The 22,924-nt window shown below is 42.9% G+C and overlaps 1 protein-coding gene across 4 annotated transcripts in view; it reads right to left on the minus strand.

The window, feature by feature from the left end:
* HIVEP3 (HIVEP zinc finger 3) overlaps window positions 1–22,924 on the minus strand; it is a 536,372-nt gene that overhangs the window by 443,488 nt on the left and 69,960 nt on the right. The gene's annotated exons all lie outside the window — the stretch shown is intronic.

The following is a 22,924-nucleotide window of genomic DNA, read 5'->3' on the forward strand; positions in this document are numbered from 1 at the left end:
TGGATATGGGCTGTGGATACTGGGTCTTCTGTGTTCTTGTCTCACATTGTTCCCTAGGCCCGCAATGATCTTCCCTGACTTCTTCAGCCTTGAACATCCTACTCACTTTTCAAGACTAGGTTCAAATTTCACTTCTATTGGATCCTACTTGTGTGACACTTGTCACAGTGTGCTGTGATTATGAGGGAGGCAGTGGCAGAGCTGTTAATAATACTGACTCTGGAGTCAGATTGCCTGGGTTCAAGTCAGATCTGTGACCTGTTAGCTGTGTGACCTTGGGCCAGTTGCTTAATCTGTCTTTGCCTCAGCCTCGTGTATGAGAGGATAAAATGCTAAAACTCTTCTCGGAGTGTTTCTATGAGGATTAAATGAGATGATCCAGTTAAAGGATAACTCAGCACAATGCCAGGTACATAATGAGTCCTCAGAACATGTTACTTGGAATTGTCAGACATTTGCCTATTCCCTCCTAGACTGTGACTATCCCATAAGAAAGATTTCTTACTTGAATTTGTAGCCCCACTCCATGCTCAGTTTGGAGTAAGTACTTTACAAATGTCTGAGAAATGAATGAATGAGTACATGAATGAATGAATGACCTGCCAAATCTTCCTGACATACTCTGTTGCTCTACATACTTTTATAGTTAAAAGAAACCAAAGAGGAAAATGAGGAGAATAAGAGGAAGAAAGAAGGAGATGAAAGAAAGGGAGAAGGAAAAAAAGAGGGCAAAGAAGAATACTAATGAATTGTCACTAATAATAATGGTATTTGTCTCTTGGATGAACAAAAAAAAACAGTCATCAATCACGGTACCCAAGGCTGCAGCAGCCCCTCCTTCTGCTAACTCTTTGGAACCCAGAATATGTTGGCCTTTAAACTTGGTGCAAAGCTCAGTATTACATTCTGGCCTCTGGGGAAACTGAGTTGTGTAACTGGCACTCTATCCAGAGAGAAGACCCTCATATGGCAGACCACCTGATATGACAAACCCAAAAGGACTGCACAGGGCCCACCTGCAAGTTTCCAGGACATGGAGGAGAAGAGTGTGCACCAGGTGTCCTATGCAGGGTATCAGCTCATCCTCAAATTCCCCAGGACAGATGCAACGCTGGATGTGTGGAATATTTAAAGGTTCCCTTGCAGCTGAGGTATCTTGACAAAACCTGTTTTTACTGACTCCAGATATACTGGCTTCTACTTCCGTTCCAGAATCAGTGATAAATCCCCAAGAACTCATTAGTAGTTTCTAGCATGCATAAAAGTCCAGAAAGCCTTTGTTTTGCTGATTAGGGAAGCTACATACATTTTTTAAAACCGATTATTAAGAAATAAATGCCAACCTTTGCAGAAAAAAACATTTCTCTCTGTCTCTCCCTGAAAACCAAGGAAGCCTTCAGAGACTTCACCTCGGCACAGGCCAGGTGGTTTCACCCCAGCCTGCGGGGTCTGGCTCCAACCTGGCAGCTGTTTGCAAGGACAAGCCAGTCGTCATCAAGGCCCTGTGTCTCTGAGCAGGGGGTCATGGCCCTCACGAGTCAAAACCCATGCAGAGAACACTGGCCTTCCTGACGCTGGCAGCACCACTGGCTTGCAGCTTTTTGCAATGCCATTAAACCAAGTACTTGGAAGTCAGTCGGGCCAGAGTCTGAACTCCAGCTCCACTGCCTACAAGCTGTGGCCCAGGGCAGGGTGCTTCATCGCGCTTAGTCCGAGTCTCCTCATTGTGAAATAGGGGTAATCACAGTCTCTACCTCTCAGGGTTGTAGTAAGGATTAAAGATAATGCACAGAAATGGTTCCACAAGCTTGGGACATGAGTCATACTCAGTAAAGGATATCTACTGTTATTATTCTTTAGGAACCATTTTCTCGGCTTCTAGATTTTTTTTTTTCTCTAGGGTTTCCACTGAGAAAATGAAAATTGAGGCTGGGGAGGCTGAATTGAAAATTACAACATCTTCTTGTTAGGAGCATTTTCAATGTTCTATGCACTCTGTTGGTAGTATTTACATGTTTTAACTCAATTAATCTTCACAACAAACCCATCAGCTGGGTACTGCCATGAACCTCATTTTACAAAAGGGCAATCCAAGGGTGAAAGAAGTAAAGTAACTTACCTTGGGAAAGAGGGAAGAAAGGAAAGAAATCACTTGGTAGACTGGGTAGGGGCGCAGGTGGAAGCCAGTTTAGAAAAATTGTGATGGAAAGGAGAGGGAATATTAAGAAGTATCTCTGTGGGTTATAAACTGGTTCCCTCCCATGTTCTCTCAGAGGCACAAGTGAAGACAGGAATTCCTTTTTAATTAGTAGCTCCATCATTGTTATGAGACCACCTAAGTTTAGAGGGCATAGTTAAATAGGAGGGAAGTGCTTTCACCAGAATTGCAAACTGTGTCCTACAGCATAAAAAAAAAAAAAAGAAAAAAAACCCCTCAGATTAAAACCAACCACAACGATGACCTCACCATATTAAGTCCTGCCATGCGACCCTTGATGCAGGACGCATCCTGAAAGGGGAGAAGAGGTAACTAAGGCCTCCAGCTACTCAGCCACACTTAACCACAGTAATCCACCCCGGAGTTTCTCCCTGTGCACAGTTCCTTTTTGTTCTTTCATTTTTGTCTTCTCTTTAATAATGAACGTGTGACTCAGAGGTTTAATGAGTTACCCGGAGAAGTTAACCAGAAGGAAAGCCCATTGAGCAAAGGCATAATTAAAATTGCGAATGGACAGAGGAATACAATCACTATAAGGGATGGGGAGCACAGGAATGACTCACAGGGTAGGCTGCTTAGAAAAGGGCCTCCAGGACTAAATTATTTCTGGAGCAGATCTGGAAATTGAAGGAAAAAGTCTGGAACTCTTCTTTAGTCAGAAGTTAGAGAGGCAAACTGGGACCCCTCCTTTCACTCCTGATTTAGGCTGGTAGCTGGGACTCTCTCCAGCAGAAGGTGAAGAACACTGAAGGCTGAATTCCCCAGGGGAGTCATCAGCTCCTTTGGTGCTAACACCACAAATGTCTAATGTCAATTACTTTGTGGTTTGGACAAGTTTCCTGTAGCAAATTATACAAGAGAAGGGAAAAAGCAAAGGCAGCATCACACTGGATTTACCCAAAATCAGAAATATTTTGCGTCTGCTGAGGCTTAGCAGGGAGAGAAACTAAGGAACTCAGGCACACACTGGAGACTGGGCTGTTGTAATCAACAGAAGTCCACGTGCAAACTTGAGGCCCATTATCTGTTTCGGGTATGGTCAGGATTAGAAATGAAACAGTCCAGGGTGCTGTGAGTTCTTGGGAGAAATGGTGGCTGAGCCTAAGTAAGAAATACAATACTCCCTAGGTTAGGATCTCTGTAGAGCTCCAGTCAGAAAGCACTTTCCACCAGGAATTTATTCCAAGAATTTCTGTAACTAAAGCCAGTTCAGATCAGCCATGCTAATGGAGCGGGAGTACGACTTAATCCCAAATATCAAATGGTCTACATATTATGATTTATTGTCCTATTCCCATGCTTGTGTTGATGCTTTGAAGAGGCCCAACGTTACCCTCTCTTTCCTTCTAGAATACAGAAGCAATCACTTCAGCAATGTGGAGAAGTAGATGTGACTCAAAAGTATTTCCGTGATGGAAATAAAAAGAGAACAGTAGGCCAAAAGTTAGGTATGAAGTTTAAAATCCATTTTTAATTTTGTTTGAATATAAGCTTATATGGCTTTGAACAGTGCTGGGAACAAATTATTGAAGCTACAGTATGAACCATGGAGGGGAAGGAGCTGGAAGGTGCTCTCACTTTCTTATCTTACTCATTTAAATAAATCCTCCAAACTCATTTGTCCGTGCTCAGAGTAGACAATAAGTGAATTGCTTGGGTGGTCTAAAAGAACTTAGGAGAGGTAGGGAAGAAGCCTAAAATTTTCTTTTAGTCAAAATTGTATGTTTATTTTGTAAAAATGTATAACCATATATTTGGAAGTGAAATTAACATATGAAATGAATTATATTAGCATGAAAGGATTCAGTGATTTATTATTCATCCTTACTCAATAGCACCAGGGCAATAATTTATAGTTTTACTATACTTTCTTAAAGTCTATCTCCCACTAATCTGTAAGCCACTATAAACAAAAGTTAAAAGAACTGTCCAGAGTCCCCAAAAAAGCTAAAAGTTTTGCCAGAATAATCTTTATACAAATAATTAAAACTTCATTTTATCAAATAAAGTAGAATAAAATCTAAATCTGTTACCATATTAATCCTGAGCCGATTCCCCAAAAGTCCTAGTTCTCTAAGACACTGCTAAACAAGTAGGGGTTAGTTTCACATCAATAGCTGTCAGTAAAGAGAAAACATATATAGTACAGCCCTAGTCTGACACAGTGGAGCTGAACCACTTGGGGTTAAGTCCTGGCTTCTGCATAAATAGCTTAGGCAAAAAAAATAACCTTTCTGAGCCAACCATGCCCTTTATGCCCTAGTCAACCCAAAAGCATCTGGGAGAACTCCATCATGCAAGGACAAACTGGGCAGTGGAAAGAACGAGGAAAGTTCAAAGTGCAGTGATCCCTACTGTCTAGAGTAGACACAGAAAGAAAGCTCAGAACTCGAGTGGAAGAGGATGATTTCAGAAGGGTTTGTTGATGGTCCAGATCTATTCTTAGTTAAAGGATAAGAGGAATACCTAAGAGGTTATATGCAATCCAAAAATCCTCCCAGATTTAGCCAACTCTCGGTCTGAATCACTCCCTGAGTCAGGTTAGGTCATGGCACCAGCTCCTGTCCTTGAACAATGAAGTTACCTGAGTCAGAGGCTATTTTGAAAAGCTAAAACTGATCTACATCTGGCATTTCAAGGGCAAGCCAATTCACCCACATGCAATCAACCACAGGTGAGTTTTTCTTCTATTCATAGATACCCTGGAAATAGGCCTGAAAGCATAGAAGAGGCAACGTGGAACAGCAGAGTTTGGCACATATAGACTCCCAAACCACCACAAACTAGCTCTGAGACCTTGAGAAGTTATTCAATCTCTCTAAACAAAAATGTCTCATCTATCATATGGGTGGCATAGAAAACTGCCCATTTTGAGTGGCACACAGGGCAAGAAAGAGCTGCAGCAGCTCCAGGCTGTGATATAAGCATCTTTGCCATTTGGGCCACGTGACCAGGCACATCTCAAGGCACTAATGGCAGCTGTGGTAAATGAAGGTGTTGTGTGGTGCCTCGGGCATGCTCATGCAGCCCCTGAGGGTTCAGGAGCGAGACAATGCTGTCTTAAGTAAAGGATTATATACCATTCTGAAAACGGCTCCTGGTAGTTATTAGAACTTGGTGAACACTGAACATCTGAACTTGGAACAGTAAGTGACCACATGGGCAGAGCTGCAAATCTTGAACAGATCCAGCAAGTCCTAACATAGGAGGGCCCAGCAACAACCCATGAAGTGGAAGAGGTATACCCTGGGTTTCACATGAGCAGGGCCAGAGGGCACAAGCTGCAGGGGCAGATGACAGGGCCCACCCCCACAATGTCACATTCACCACTGTTATAAAATCACTTCTTCCCCCCTATATCACAACTATGGCTCATTCCTGGATGACAGAAAAGGAAAAAACCCAAGGCTTGGCTTGGCTCACAGACAGATAGGTCAGTGTGCCTCCCAGTGGGCAAAGCTTTAGGAAGCAGGCCAGTTCACCCACTCTGCGTGGCCCATGGTAAAGACAGATGTATACAAACTCATAGGCAGTGGTGCAAGGCTTAAATGGTGGGTCAGGGGCTTGGGTAAAACTAGATTAGAAGATTGGGGACAAGGAAGTCTGTCCAAGGGCATGTGGCTGGACCTACGGGAGTGGGCCCCAAGTGACATGACCTCCGTGTTGTGTGTTAAGGCCAACCAGTGAGCACTGATGATGGAAGAGGTGCTCAACTACCACTGGACATGAGACTTCAGCCGGTCTCTGTCACTGACCACTCCAGGGCTTATGCACTGGCTCATGAATGGGACAGCCATGAAGACAAAGATAGAGGCTATCCATGGGCGCAACAGCAGGAGCTGCTAAACTCCAAAAATCATCGAGCTGCTGATGCTGCTAAATATTCAGGCCACCAGCCGCGAAAGCCAATTCTGAGACCCTGAGATGGCACCATCCTTAGAGGAGACCAACTGACTTGATGGTGACAAGTTGATTTACTTCCACCCTGAAAAGGTCAATATTTCCTCCCAATTAGAATTAACGAATATTTCAGGTATGAATTTATCCTTCTTGCCTGCAGGTCTCAGTCACCACTGCTATCCAAGGACTCCAATTGATAGCTACAGCTGAGAGTCTGATCCTGCATGAATTCACTCCAGACAAGAAATTCACCTTACAACAAAGAAGGTACACAGGAACACATGACCATGTGATCCACTGCTCTTGCTACTTAGCATACCATCCAGATGCTGCTGGCTTGATCCACCATTGGAACAACCTCTTAAAAGCATAGTTAAGGGACAAGCTTGAACATAACACCCTGTACAGGTGAGGCACTACCCGTCAGGAAGTAGCATATACTTTAAACCAAAGCCATAACATGGGGCTGGTTCCCAATAAATAGAATGCATAGATCTGGGAACTGAGGCTGGGGGGCAAAGCAGGAGTGACCCCACTGAATACTAATCCCAGTGTCACCTGGGGAATTCACACTTCCTACATGTAGTACCTTAGGTTCCATGGGTCTAGAGATGGGTCCACCAAGGAACACAGTTTTTGTTAAAGTTATAGTTGCTACCTGCCTGGTTGTTTTAGGTTCTTGATTCTAAGAGCAGGCAAAGAAGCTGAATTGTCTTACTGGCAAGGGGTGTCTGACCATGCTCAATATAAGGAAGTGAAGAGACTACTACCTAATGGGAGCAGGAAGGAATAGATATGATACATATGATGGGTGACCCACTAGGGTGTCTCCTGGTACTTTAATACCCAGTTTTAACTTGTAAACTGGCAAGTACAACAACCACAGCCTGATCTGGGGATGGAAACAGGGGGCTCAGACCCCTCAGGATGAAAATTGGGCCAGAAAGTTCACCACACTAGCCACACTGGTTAGCCAGAAGTGCTAGCGAAGAGAGAAGAGTCTAGAAAGAGTAGCAGACAAAAAAGATGAGGAGTATCAGTATGACGTCAGGACCAACTGCAACCATGGAGACTATAGTTTGTCCCACTAACCCAAAAATTCTGACCAAGAAGAATCCTGCAGAAGTCGTGAGAAGATAGAGCAAGCTTACAGTGAGAAACAAGTGGTTCTCAGTGATATAAGCAGTGGACAGTAGCAGAGGCAACAGCTGCCTTACCTAGAGACATCTGAGAAGCGTGCTCTCTCCACTCCTCCCCCACGTGTCACCTGCGACTGACTGATACAGGGGAATAAGAGTTCCGCTTCCAGCCAGGCGCGGTGGCTCACGCCTGTAATCCCAGCACTTTGGGAGGCCGAGGCGGGTGGATCACGAGGTCAAGATATCGAGACCATCCTGGTCAACATGGTGAAACCCTGTCTCTACTAAAGATACAAAAAAAAAATTAGCTGGGCATGGTGGTGCGTGCCTGTAATCCCAGCTACTCAGGAGGATGAGGCAGGAGAATTGCCTGAACCCAGGAGGCAGAGGTTGCAGTGAGCCGAGATCATGCCATTGCACTCCAGCCTGGGTAACAACAGCAAAACTCCGCCTCAAAAAAAAAAAAAAGAGTTCAACTTCCTTACCTCAAGACAGGACAACCTATATGGGACATCTCACGCTCTAGAGCTCCTCACAGGATTACACTGAAGCCAGACTTCTCCTAAATCCACATTTTTTCCTAGTTTCTTCCCTATCCTATACTGCACTCTCACTCTGTTGGGGGGTTTTCCTAAGAGCAATCCTGTAATAAACATCTTGTACAAGCTTCCCATCTAGGCCCTGTTTCTAGGTGCCCAACCAGGATCCACTTTGGCATATCCACAGTGTTTACAGCCCCATATGAAGTGCTAAAGGCGTAAGAGAGTTTGAGGTGGTGTTTAACTAATATCCACTCTCCTCCCCCTCTGCTGTGGGCAGAAAATACTTCCCTGCCCCACTGTGGCAGACTGCACTTTCCAAAAATGGCTAGCTGCAACACTATCTCTTATCCTTCATGTGCTTTTTGCAATGTGACCTTCACATCCATCCCATGGAGAGTTGGGATCCATGTTTCTTCCCCCATGAAACTGAGCAGGATTTTGTGACTGTTTCAACCAACAGAGACCAGTAGAAATGATGCTATGTGACTTTCCAAGGCTGGTCATAAAAGAGAAAATACCTTCTACTTGGTCCTCTCCAACAACTGTGCCAAGGTCTAACATGGCTTATAAGTGGTCTGGCAGTTCTAAAGCCACCAAGCTGTGTGGAAGCTCAAATGAGTTCATTCAGGGACAACATGGAGAAGCCTCAGAGATACCTGAGCAGCTCCCTGCAATGCCAGCTCCAACCATCATCGGACTGCACCTGCATGAGAGACCCTGAGCCAGACCACTTAGATGAGCGCCTCCCTGACCCACATAAATCGGGAGAGACAATAAAATGATTGCCATTGTTTTAAGCCACTAAATTCCAGGGAATTTTTTCCATAGCAATAGTAACCAAGGCACCCAATGACAGTGAGCTTTGCCACATCACTGTTATGGGTCAAGTACATATTTGCATCTTGTACTTCTGCCATCACCATGAGAAAAGCATGTCTTGACACAAGCATGCCACTGGTACAAGAAAATTGAGAGACGTGTGTAGCTGACCCAGAAAAAAACCTGTGATCTGGGCCAGCCCAGCCCATATCAGCCACACCTTAGCCAACTGGCTTGTAGATGCATAAATGAGAAATAAATGCTCATAATTATATGCTACCACAATTGTTTGTGATTGCATTGTTATTGTTATGCAGCATTATGGTGATAACTGATACAAGGAGAAATATGAAAGCAGAAGAAAACATTCCCTGATTCCAAGAATAGGATAATTCATAACTTGCAATTAAGTGGGCTCTATGCTTATTATCAACATTGTCCAATACCATCTCTATCATGAAAAATAATATCCCTCCACAATTAGTAATACTGATCCCTTTTCCGAGGTCCTAAATACACATGACAAATGACGTCACAGCCTTTCCTTAATAAGGTACCTCTGGCACCTCAAGAAGACAATGGATGAATGGAAAATATTCCCAGCGAACATTAGCTAGAACTAGAGGTACCGTAAGCCAAGAATTAATTTACAAACCCCTGAGGTAAGAGATCAGGGAATACCATCAAAAAAGGGCAGGTTATTGATTCACAAGCATTACATTAGGTTTATAATAAAAAAAAGCGTCGAGAGATTCACTTAAGCCAGAAATATAAAAAATAAAGTGCAAGCCGGGTGCGGTGGCTCACACCTGTATTCCTAGCACTTTGGGAGGCTGACGTGGGCAGATCATAAGGTCAGGAGTTTGAGACCAGCCTGACCAACATGGTGAAACCCCATCTCTACTTAAAAATACAAAAATTAGCCAGATGTGGTGGCAAGCACCTGTAATCCCAGCTACTTAGAAGGCTGAGGCAGGAGAATTGCTTGAACCTGGGAGGCAGAGGTTGTGGTGAGCCAAGAGTGAGACATTGCACTCCAACCTGGGTGACAGAGTGAGACTCTGTCCCCCCCAAAAAAGAAAATCAAGTGCAATACAAAAGAGGAAAGAACAATAAACATTTACCCAATGATGCTCAGGACCAAAGTGAGAAACCAAGAAAACAGAAGAAGCCAGGTCCAGATCTCCAGATCAAACCAAACTTCAAACCAGGGCTTATCCAGGTCAGCCTTGGCCAAAGGACCAGTGGTTTGAAAATCGTTCATAGCATATAAAGAATAATTATCACCCAGTGTCCTTGAAAAATGGAATATAAGTTAATCGGGAAAAATAAAAAAATTTCATACCAAATTAATCCACAATTCATATTTTTATTTTTGTGTTAATTTTATAAAACACACATCATTTGTGAACTTACTAGGCAGCCCTTGGGGCATCACTAGACATTGAGTATATGAAAATTCTTACGTATCTTTCTCTGGTTCAAAAAGTTGGACCAGAAGAGATACAGGAACTCTTACTCATCTTTGAATGGCTTTGGGGATACTGACTTGATTCTACATTCAAATTCACCTCATCACACCAACCATAGTGGCAAAGGTGTTGAGAATATCAAAGTCTCTTGGAAAGACAATGATAAAAAAATTTCTGACAGAAAGATGTACCAAAGTTCCCCCAAACTCAAGCCAAGCATTTTATCACTACCACCCTAGAGGTTGAGGTACACAAAACACATTGTTGCAGGGTTTTAAGACAACAGTGCAAGCGACATTTTGAACCAGATAATTTTTCATCATGGAGCCTGTCCTGCACATTACAGTTTGTTTATTTAGCAGCACCCCTGGTTTCTACTAACTAAATGCCAGTAACACCTTCTCCTCAGCTGCACATATCACAGCCAAAAGTTTTTCCAAACATTGCCAATGCCTTTTGGAAACAAAATTACCCCTAGATGATAACCACTTTATTGGTGGAACCGAGTCTTAAAGGGCCAGCTTCCTAAGGATGAAGGAGAAGCAAAATGTCTTTGGGATGGAAAGACTTTATTGGTGGAACCGAGTCTTAAAGGGCCAGCTTCCTAAGGATGAAGGAGAAGCAAAATGTCTTTGGGATGGAAGCAGATAACCAATGAGACAAGCTTATATTACAGCAGTGGTCCAAACTTCTTTTCTGCCCAACTCTTTTCTGCCCAACTTCTTTTCTGCCCAACTCTTTTCTGCCCAAAGAGTACTGAAATGCAAGTGAGTGAAAGAAATGAAGTTGTTATGGATTGAATGTTGTCCTTCCAAGAAGGTATGTCCTTCCTAACCCCGGTAGCCCAGAATGTGGCCTTATTTGGAAGCAAGGTTTCTACAAATGTAGTTAAGATGAGGCTGTTAGGAGAAAACTTGTGGGAGAGGGGCCAAGATGCCTGACCAGAGACAGCTGCAGTTGGCAGCTCTCACTCTGAAGAACCACTGAGAAGAATGAAAATGGCAAGTGAATCCTGCACCTTCAGCTGAAGTATCTAGGTACTCTCACTGGGACTGACTAGGCATTTGACATGACCCACAGAGAGTGTGGAAAAGCAGAATGGAGCGATGGCCCACCTGGAAGCCCCATGGGGAAAGGGGAGCTCCCAGCCCAGCCAAGGGAGGCCATGAGTGATTGTGACACCCCACCTGGGAAATCACACTTTTCCCACAAATCCATACAACCTGTGGATCAGGAGATCCCCTCACAAGCCCACACAACCAGGGCCTTGGGTCTCACGTGCAGAGCTATGCAGATGCTCGGTGGCCAGTGGCAGCAGGCTGGAGACTCCCTAAGGTGACCAAGTTCCTATGGGGAGGGGCCGCTGCCATCACTGCAGCTCTAGACTGCCATTGTTCCCTATTAGTGCTGGGGAGACTGGGTAATCTGGACCAATGACACTATGACGCAACTACATTAACAAGTCTGCAAAATAAACAGCTAGCAACAAGATGACAGGATCAAATTCACATATAATAATATTAACCTTAAAGGTAAATGGGCTAAATGCCCCAATTAAAAGACACAGAATGGCAACCTGGATAAAGATTCAAGACCTATCAGTGTGCCATATTCAAGAGACCCATCTCACATGCAAAGACATGCATAGGCTCAAAATAAAGGGATGGAGGAAAAATTACCAAGCAAATGGAAAGCAGATAAAAAGCAGGGGTTGCAATTCTAGTTTCTGACAAAACACACTTTAAACCAACAAAGATCAAAAAAGACAAGGAAGGGCATCACATAATGGAAAAAGGTTCAATTCAACAAGAAGAGATAACTATCCTATATATATATATGCACCCAATACAGGAACACCCAGAATCATAAAACAAGTTTTTAGAGACCTCCAAAGAGAATTAGACTCCCATACAATAATAGTGTGACACATTAACACTCCACTATCAATATTAGATCATTGAGACAGAAAATTAATACAGATATTCAGTACCTGAACTCTGCTCTGGATCAAGTGGACCTGATAGATATCTTCAGAACTCCCCACCCAAAACAATGGAATGTACATTATTCTTAGCCCCACATGTCACTTACTCTAAAAAATCAAATTAGAACTCAAGAAAATCACTCAAAACCACACAACTATATGAAAATTGAAAAACCTGCCCCTAAATGATTCCTGGGTAAATAATGAAATTAAGGAAGAAATTAAGAACTTCTTTGAACCTAATGAGAACAAAGAGGCATGTATCGGAATTTCTGGAATGCAGCTAAAGCAGTGTTAAGAAGAGAATTTATAGCACCAAATGGCCACATCAAAAAGCTAGAAAGATCTCAAATCAACACCCTAACATCACAACTTAAAAAGCTTGAGAACAAAAAGCAAACAAACCCCAAAGCTAGCAGAAGACAAGAAATAACTGAAATCAGAGCAGAACAGGAAATAAAGACATGAAAAACCCTTCAAAAAAATCAATGAATCCAGGAGCTGGTTTTTTGAAAAACTTAATAAAACAGACCACTAGCTAGACTAATAAAGAAGAAAAGAGAGAAAAATCAAATAGACACAATAACAATTGATAAAGGGGATATCACCACTGACCCCACAAAAATACAAACAACGATTATAGAAAATACTATTCATATTAACACCTCTATGAAAATAAACTAGAAAATCTTAAAAGAAATGGATAAATTCCTGGACACATACAACCTCCCAAGACTGAATCAGGAAGAAGTTGAATCCCTGAATAGACCAATAATTAGTTCTGAAATTGAGGCAGTAATAAATAGCCTACCAGCCAAAAAAAAAAAAAAAAAAGCCCAGGGCCAGACAGATTTATAGCTGAATTCTATCAGAGGTACAAAGAGGAGATGGTACCATTTCTTCTGAAACTATTCCAAGCAATTGAAAAAGAAGGACTTCTCCCTAACTCATTTTATGAGGCCAGCATCATCCTGACAGAGATACAACGTGGCAGAGATACAACAAAAAAGAAAACTTTGGGCCAATATCCCTGATGAACATTGATGCAAAAATCCTCAATAAAATACTGGCAAACAAAATCCACCAGCACATCAAAAAGCTTATCCACCACAAACAAGTTGGCTTCATCCCTAGCATGCAAGGCTGGTTCAATATGTGCAAATCAATAAATATAATTCATCACATAAACAGAACTAAAGACAAAAATCACATGATTATCTCAACAGAGGCAGAAAAGGCCTCTGATAAAATTCAACATCTCTTCCTGTTAAAAATTCTCAATAAACTAGGTGTTGAAGGAACATACCTCAAAATAATAAGAGCCATTTATGATAAACCCACAGCCAATATGATACAGAATGAGCAAAAGCTGGAAGCATTTCCCTTGAAAACTGGCACAAGATAAGGATGGCCCCTTTCACCACTCCTATTCAACACAGTATGGAAAGTTCTGACCAGGGAAATTAGGCAAGAGAAAGAAATAAAGGGCATTCAAATAGAAACAGAGGAAGTCACATTGTCTGTTTGCAAATAACATACTCCTATATCCAGAAAACACCATCGACTTAGCCCAAAAGCTCCTTAAGCTGATAAGCAACTTCAGCAAAGTCTCCAGATACAAAGTCAATGTGCAAAAATCACAACCATTTCTATATACCAACAGCAGACAAGCAGAGAGCCAAATCATGAATGAATTTCCATTCACAACTGCTACAAAGAGAATAAAATATCTAGGAATACAGCTAAAAGAGAAGTGAAGGACCTGTTCAAGGAGAACTACAAACCACTGCTCAAGGAAATCAGAGAGGACATAAAACAAATGGAAAAACATTCCATGCTCATGGATAGGAAGAACCAATATCATTAAAATGGCCATACTGCCCAAAGTAATTTGTAGATTCAATGCTATTCCCTTTAAACTACCATTAACATTCTTCATAGAATTAGAAAAAAACTATTTCAAAATCCATATGAAACCAAAAAAGAGCTTGTATAGCCAAGACAATCCTAAGTAGAAAGAACAAAACTGGAGACATCATGCTACCTGAGTTCAGATTACACCACAAGGCTACAGTAACCAAAACAGCATGGTACTGGTACAAAAATAGACACATAGACCAATGGAACAGAATAGAGAACTCAGAAATAAGACCACACACCTACAACCATCTGATCTTTGACAAACCTGACAAAAACAAACAATGGGGAAAGGATTCCCTATTTAATAAACCATGCTGGGAGAACTGGCTAGTCATATGGAGGAAATTGAAACTGGACCACTTCCTTATACCTTATACAAAAATTAACTCAAGATAGATTAAAGATTTAAATGTAAAACCCAAAACTGTAAAGAACCCTAGAAGAAAATCTAGGCAATACCATTCAGGACATAGGCATAGGCAAAGATTTCATAACAAAAACATCAAAAGCAATTGCAACAAAAGTAAAAATTGACAAATGGGATCTAATGAAACTAAATAGCTTCTGCACAGCAAAAGAAATTTTCATCAGAGCAAACAGATAATCTAAAGAATGGGAGAAAATTTTTGCAATCTATCCATCTGACAAAGGTCTAATATCCATAATCTACAAGGAAGTTGAACAAATTTACAAGAAAAAAACAAATAACCCCACTAAAAAGTGGACAAAGTACATGAACAGACTCTTCTCAAAAGAAGACATTTATGTGGCCAAGAAACATGGAAAAAAAGCTTAACAAGAGAAATGCAAATCAAAACCACAATGAGATATCATTTCACACAAGTTAGAAAGGTGATTATTACAAAGTTAAGAAGCAGATGCTCATGAGGCAGTGGAGAAATAGAAATGCTTTTACATTGTTGGTGGGAATGTAAATTAGTTTAACCATTACGGAAGGCAGTGTGGTGATTCCTCAAAGATCTAGAACCAGAAATAACATCTGACCCAGCAATCCCATTACTGGGTATATACCCAAAGGAATATAAATTATTATATTATCAAGATACATGCATGCATACGTTCATTGCAGCACTATTACAATAGCAAAGACATGAAATCAACCCAAATGCCTATCAATTATAGACTTGATAAAGAATATATGGTGTGTGTGTGTGTATGTATATATATATATATATTTCCTGGAATACTATGCAGCCATAAAAAGGAATTAGATCAGGTCCTTTGCATGGATGTGGATGGAGCCATTATCCTCAGCAAACTAATGCAGGAACAGAAAACCAAACACTGCATGTTCTCTTATCAGTTGGAGCTTAACAATGTGAACACATAAACACAGGGAGGGAACAACACACACTGGGGCCTGTTGGGAGAAGGGAGGCAGGGGGAAGGAGAACATCAGGAAAAATAGCAAATGCATGCTGGGCTTAATACCTAGGTAACAGATTGATAAGTGCAGCAAATCACCATGGCACACATTTACCTATGTAACAAACCTGCACATCTGGCACAGTACCCCGGAATTCAAAATAAAATAAAATAGAAGATGAGCTCATTAGGGTGGGCCCTAATCCAGTATGTTTGATGTCTTTATTAAAAAGGGGAATTTGGACACAGACCTAGACAGGCACAGGGAGGGCTATACGAACATTGGAGCAACACTGCCACAAGCGAAGGAACATCTAGGGCTACCAGAAGCTGGAAGAGGCAAGAAAGGATCCTTGCCCTGCAGGTTTCAGAAGAAGCTGCCTGGCCCTGATGATACCTTTATTGAGGATTTCTGGCCTCCAGAACTGTGAGACCATAAGTTTCTGTTGTTCTAAGCCAACTGGTGTGTGGTATTTCATTATGACAGCCCTAAAAAACTAATATAGATTTGATATAGAAAAAATTAATTATAGACCTGATTTAATTTTTTAATTAGTATAATTTCAAAACATCAGTGTTTTACTAGCTATAAGAAATTACTTGCTATGCAGTTACAACTGATTTAAGCCACCTGTGGGTCGCAACACAACAGGAAAAACTGCCATACCACAGGGTATTCTGTGTTGTGCCTCAGAAATTTGAAGTCAAATTTCTAAAAGTTATTTACTTGGACCACAGTAATCTGGCATCTATAAACATTTATACAGTCTATTAATAATCTTAACAGGATTGGGGATGGGGTCAGAAAACAGATGGTCAAACTACTAATGGCTCCCCACTTCTTACAGGGCAATATCCAAACTCCTCAGCCAAGCATGGAAGGCCCTTTACAATCTGATCACAGCCCATTTTCCAGACTCACCTTTGCCAAATCTGCCTTGTTCCATCTGGAGCTGATCTGGTGCCCCCCACCCAAATGTTTTCATGTCAAGGTACATACAGAAGATAATCATATTTGAGGGAACACTGGGAAAACAAGACAAAGCTGTGTCTGAGTGCAGCTGGCGTGGGAGTTCCAGCCACCCTAGATCCCGCCCCACAAAGGCTAAAAAGATCAATACATTGGTAAACCTATACATATTCAAAACATCTCAGGACACCACAGCACACTACACAGTTGGGAAGCTCCATTCTAATCCACTACAATCCTCTTCTAACCTATAATGGTTTGAATGTTGTGTCTCCTGAAAAATTCATGTTGAAACTTAATCCCCAATATAACAGCATTAAGAGGTAGGGTCTTTAGGAAGTCATTGTGCCGTGAGGGCTCTGCTTTCATGAATGAATTAGAGCCTTGTAAAAGGGCTTGAGGGGGCAAGTTTGCCCTTCCTGTCCCTTCTACCATGTGAGGACGCAGCATTCCTCCCCTTCAGAGGACACAGCAACATGTTGCCATCTTGCAGGCAGAAAGCAGCCCTTACCAGACACCAAATCTACTGTTGCCTTGATCTTGGACTTCCCAGCTTCCAGAACTATGGGAAATAAATTTTTATTCTTTATGAATTACCTATTATCTGGTATTTTATTATAGCAGCACAAACAGACTAGGACATAGCCTTTGTTTTCATTCAGGAAGTCCTACCTTTCAACGAGTTCACCACTCCTCCACCTTGCAAACTGCTATTTATCCTTCAAAACCCAGCCCAATGACCATTTCATCTGTGATGTCTTTCTACCTCCCCTCTGCTCTACTCCCATTGTACCCAGTAACAAGACCTATGTCATGGTCCTTGTCATGCTGGGCTGCCATTTCAGCTGCCTCACCTAGAATGTGGTCTTCTAGAGTCCAGGGACCATTAGAAACCAAATGGGCCTACACTAATACAGTAGATTATTTATTGACCTCCTGTTAGAGGCAAGGAGTGGACCAGGCATAAGGACTCAAGGGTAAATACGGACAAAGAGAGTCCCTGCCCTCCTTAGAGCTCATAGCTCAGTGAGGAAGATGGACATTAAACTACCTTTCACGCAATTGATTACTTAATTACAATGGTGGGACATGTTTCAAAAGAGAGGTACAGGCATCAATAAATGCAAATAAGTTGACCTGATCTACATTGAGAGTCATGGAAAGCTGCCTTGAAGAGGTGGCTTGTAACAAATGAGCTTCAAAGGATAAACAGAAATTAAGTGAAGGGAAATTGGGTCTGAAGGGAGCATTCCGTGTTCCAAACCAAGCATTGTGGTTCTTAACATCTTCATATACACAGGACCTGGCCAATGCAGATGTTAAATAAATATTTACTGATTTAAATTATTTGAAAAGTTTTGAGTACCTTTAAGCACTCTGTCTCTAAGTGGATTCTTACAACTAATAATTACTATTTTGGAAACTCTTTTCAATAATTCAAATGTACAAATATTTATTGAAACATTATTATATAATACAAGTCTCCAAGTGCTCAAGGCAAAAAGATGAGCAAGAATTTTCCAGGCAAAGAAGACAGAAGAAGGTATTACAAGCAAAGTAGAAACCATGCACACAGACACACACACACACAATTATGGAAGCAAGAAAGCACACACTGTGGTCTGGAAATAGCGTGGAATTTGATTCTGATGAGTAAAGGACCTTGGTAAGGAACAAAGAGATCAGGGTGTGTATAAGTTATCTACTGCTGAATAAGAAATTACTCCCAACAACACACATTTGTTATTTCAAAGTTTCTGGGGTCATGAAGCCAGGCACAGCCTAGCTGGGTCTTCATGACCAGCTTCAGGGTCTCTTGCAAGGCCGAAATCAAGGTCTTGGCCCTGAGACTCTCACAAGGCCTTACCCAAGGTACCTGCTGGGTCCACAGTAATCTCAAGATTTGATTGGGGTAGGCCCTGCTTGCAAGACCATTCAGTGGTTGTTGGCACTCACAGGCTGTTGGCGGGATGCAGTTCCTTGTGGGCTGTTGGGCTGAGGGACTCAGTTCCTTACTATGTGAGCCTTTCTGACATGGTAACTGGCTTCACCAATGGAAAGAGAGAGACAGAGACAGTGACAGAGAGGCTGCTGTCAAAACAGAAGTTATAGTCTTTTGTAGCCCAATCACAAAAGTGATATCCCATCTCTTTTTCTCTCTTCTATTCCTTGGAAGCAGCTCACTAGGTTCACCCCATACACAAGGAATATTAGGAGTCAGGGGTCCAATGGAAGAATCTGAAGATGAGGAGACAGTGTAGGAATCACAGTGGCAAAGGCAGGGCAATCGGTGAGATTATTGTGAGGCCCCAGTGTCAGGAGACCCTAAGAAAGAGCATCCAAGAAAGGAAGGAGTCATCAGCATCAATGCTGGAGGAGGGCCTAGGAGATGACTGCAGAGAAGGTCACTGAAAATGTCACTGATGCCACTGGAGGGAATTCAATGGAGGGAGGTGGAAACCAGATTATGAGTGCAGGACAGAGGTCATGCAAGGTGAGGGGGCAGACAGAATACTAGTGTCTTCAAAGAAATGGGGTAGTCAAGGCAAGAGCTGGCCTAGACCAGCCTCTTAAGAGATTCTTGGGCTGGAAGAGAGCTGGATGTGTTTGCAGCAAGGAGGGCAGTGGGTGGAGGTGGAGACTGGAAAAGGCCAAAGGTATGAGAGAGAAAAAGGGCAATGTCTTTTTGTGGAAGATTCCCAAAGAGCTCAGGCTAATGACAGGAATTTAGACTTGGAGGGGACGGACAACACATCTGGTTTTCCTCCTCTTCCGACACCTCAGTTACTGACACCAGCTCTGCTCTGTGTTAATCCTAGGAGCAGTGGGTCCTTTTCCCTCCCCTTCCTGTCCAATCCCTTCCCTTCTAACCCTTGCTCTAAGCTGGCTTGGCCACTCCCATGGTTTCAGGATGCTATCACACCTGGCCCCAGCTCACTCCTCCAGCTTCACATACATCCATAACCCCACTTCACTCCCTACACGTACACACACACACACACACACACACACACACACACACACACAGTATCCTCTGGCCATTCTGAACCTTAATCATTCTTCAAACCTGTGATGCTCTTTGTCTCTGGTCCTTGGATGTCCTGTGTGGTGTGCTCTCTGCTTGGAATACACTTTTCACACCCCTCTTCACATGACCAGATCTCAGCTTAGATGTAACCTCCTCCAGGAAGCCCCACTGTGTAATCCCAGAGGAGAGTAAACTCTGAATCGCAGTTCCTTTTCACTTGTTGGCCTTCTACTGGACAGAAAACTCTGTGAGAGCAGAGGCCGTACCTATGGTAGTCACCATAGCTTCAGCAACTGGTACAGTGGTTAGCACCACACAAATTCATTGAGAGTAGCAGATGTTCTGGTACATGGCCATTATCTCCACGCAACCTGCCCTTCAGGGTTGAAGTAAAAGGCTGAGGTATGGAATTCTCTCCACTGCTAAAGGCTCTCACCTGAGTCCATTTCTGGGTATTGCCCTGGACTGAAAGGAGCTGGTTCCCCCATGGCCACATCCCTTCCCGAGAGCATCCATGGGTCCAATGCCTATTGGCACAGGGATGCAAGGATATAAAGACCCAACCCTCTTGCTTCAATTTGGGACAATTCTGAGGAGCCATCCCAGCTTCTAAGCCTCCTGTGGGATCAGCAGGGGCCTTCACTGTGAATGTGTCACAGTTCAACTGCCCCCTCTACCCAATCCTGCTTCTCTCATTCCCCTACAGATGTTGACCCAGAGAGCATTGCTTCATAAACCTCCTGCCTGCAGGAGTTATCTCAGTGTTGGTTTCCCTGTGAACCTGACCCATGACAAGTGGATACACACAAATGAATGTGTCCAAATCCCTCACCAGCAGTGGGAATGCCTGCTACAGCATTTCCAGGTCAGCCCCTATGGTAGCAGATAATGGGCCTTCAGGAGATATTGATTGAATGAATCAGTCTTGTCATTTAGCCCTTCAATTCTTCCTGTGACTCTCAATACACACTTGATGAATCTGGTTTGAATTACAGTACTGTACTTCAAATACAGTACAAAAAAATTGATTTATAAAATTTTTATTGTTTATTCAGTTGGTCAGTTAGGATGGGTCTATACAAGCATGGTATAGTTGAATTCTGCTGCTACCACTAGGAAAGAAAGCATAGCTGAGGCTGCTCTCAGAGCACCTTTCTTTAGACCTAGTAAACCAAGACTGAAGGCAGAGGTTCCAGATTGGGTGATATGGACCAGAATCCTGGTGCTACTTACCTTGCCAGGGTAAGTAGCACATAAAAAGAGTCTGTGGTGGCCAATGTCCATAGACAGGCATGCTTCTGGAGGACAGATCCATCTGGGAGTGGGGGAACCAGCACGGCATGTTCAGAGATCCAGAGCCCTGCTGTGGGCTCACGAGTGGAAGTACACCCAGCCAGCACTCCCCTAAGGGCAAACTGTTCCCAGCCCTGAACATGAACAGCACATACCCAAACTCAGAAATTCATCTCAAAACTAGTGGTTTCATCCACCTGAGTAATGTTCTCTTTGATCTGCCCTCTAGGTCAACCCTGCTTATGTCTACATCTGTGATTAGAGCTGTGACCCACTGAGATCAATGGAAAAGAAAAGAGAAGATGATTTTTGGTGTCTATTCCACGTGAGATCTGAAAGTTTACCACTGCTCTTGCCATACCTTTCATGAGAAAATCTCCTAAACATGTTTGCAGTGTCATTTGTTAATTCCTTTCACTTCTCTCTAAAGCACTATTCTTCTCCTGAGACAGAGTACTTTCAGGCTCAGAGGGGATGAGTAATTGGCTCAGGTGGAGGCATTCAATGCCAGAACCTCAACTCGGAGCTCCCAGTTCTTAGCCTATCTTGCTGGGCTAGCTTGTTCTGAACTGCTTCCCAAAAACAGGCAACTAAAGGCACAAACCTCCTGTCACACCTGAAGGTGTGATATACCTTTGCCTCCTAATTTATATAATATGCAATTTCCATATTTTGCTATCTTAAAAGTAAGCATGTTATACAAATTTATGGTATTTCTTTTCAAGCATGTTCTTAGACACTCCAATTCAGACTAAATCTAAAGTTATTTCTCAAAGTAATTCAGAACTGCTGTTATTGCATTAGGGTCACTGCCAACGTAATTAGCTAAGATGAGATTATACAGTAGAGTGGGCCCCCAATCCACTATGACTGCTGTCCTTATGTAAAGGGGAAATGTGGATGCAGACACCCACTCAGGGAGGATGCCATGTGAAGGCTGTAGCTATGCTGCCAAAAGCCGAGGACTCCGCAGAAGCTGGGAGTGTGGAACCCTCCCTAGTGCCTTGAGAGGGAGCATGGCCTTGCAGACACCTTGATTGCAGACCCCTGGCCTCCAGAGCCGTGTGACCATACGTTTCTGTTGTTCTAAACCACCCAGTTTGTGGTATTTTGTTCTGGCATTTGGGAAACTAATACAACAGCAGTACTCAACATATCTCCAACGTCTGCAATGTTAAAACCCTGACAGTGGTCACCTGTTTATAATCGAAGGCAAAAGGAAAGAAGTGACTGAGTGGTGGGGAAAAGGAGTCAGGGCCTATGGAGTGTGTTAGAGCAGCGTGAGTCGACTAAGGTGGAGAGAGGGAGAGAAAGAAGGTGAAAATAAAAATCAGACAGGGAGTTCAGGCTAGGACTGGACAGGACAGTAGATGAACGGATAGGATGAGAAGTGTTACCTTCCATGGCTCCTCCAACTCCACAGTCTAGAGGGCCCAGGTGGTTCTTTCCTTGTGTGAGCTGCCACCTGCTGCTAACACCAAATGAGGGAACAGAGGCACCCAAGAGAGGGATGTGGCCCCAGGTTTCCCCACTTCCCAGCTGCTTGCCTGCCTGCCTCTCTTAGCCTCAGGAGCCTCCAGTGGAGGGAGCAGGTGCAGACAGAGGTGAGTGTCACATCCCACCATCTCTCCTGCAGCTCCCAGACTGACTGATGATTAAACCTGAGCATGAAAGAGGAAGAGGACTAGGAGGTTCAGAAAAATGTCAGACTCATTCATCAGAACATCTGCAGATCAAGCACAAGTCTGAGATGTAATATATTTGTTGAGAAGCTGCAACGTACAAGGACAGCGCTGTGGGAGGATGAGCTGCTGGGAAACCCACAGGGTAAGTGACAAACTCCATGTTTCTTTCCAGTACCCAAAGGCACAATAGTGAGACTGGCCTGCTGTGTGCATCCCACTGTCTGATTCCTCCAGCAATCCTCCCTTTCCCTGACCCTGCTCAGGGTAATACACCTCCCATGGATGCTGCAGCTCTGGAGTCGGACTTTAGAAGCATTAAAAGATGTGGGGTCTATGAACAACATGTAACTGAGTAATCATCTCACACAATTTTATGCCAAGTAAAAAAGAATCAATCATACCAATAGGCAATGTCTCTGCAATAAAAGAACTGAAAAGTTCCTCCTAGAAACTACATCTGCGTTTTTTTTTTCCATTAAAGCCCAAGTCCATGTCTTTGCTTTCTCGTCTAAATTATAGAATGCATTAGTTTACAACCACAGCTAGCCCTTCCTTTACTTGGCTGGCA

This window comes from Callithrix jacchus, chromosome 7, assembly GCF_049354715.1.
Source record: "Callithrix jacchus isolate 240 chromosome 7, calJac240_pri, whole genome shotgun sequence".
Lineage (NCBI taxonomy): Eukaryota > Metazoa > Chordata > Mammalia > Primates > Cebidae > Callithrix > Callithrix jacchus.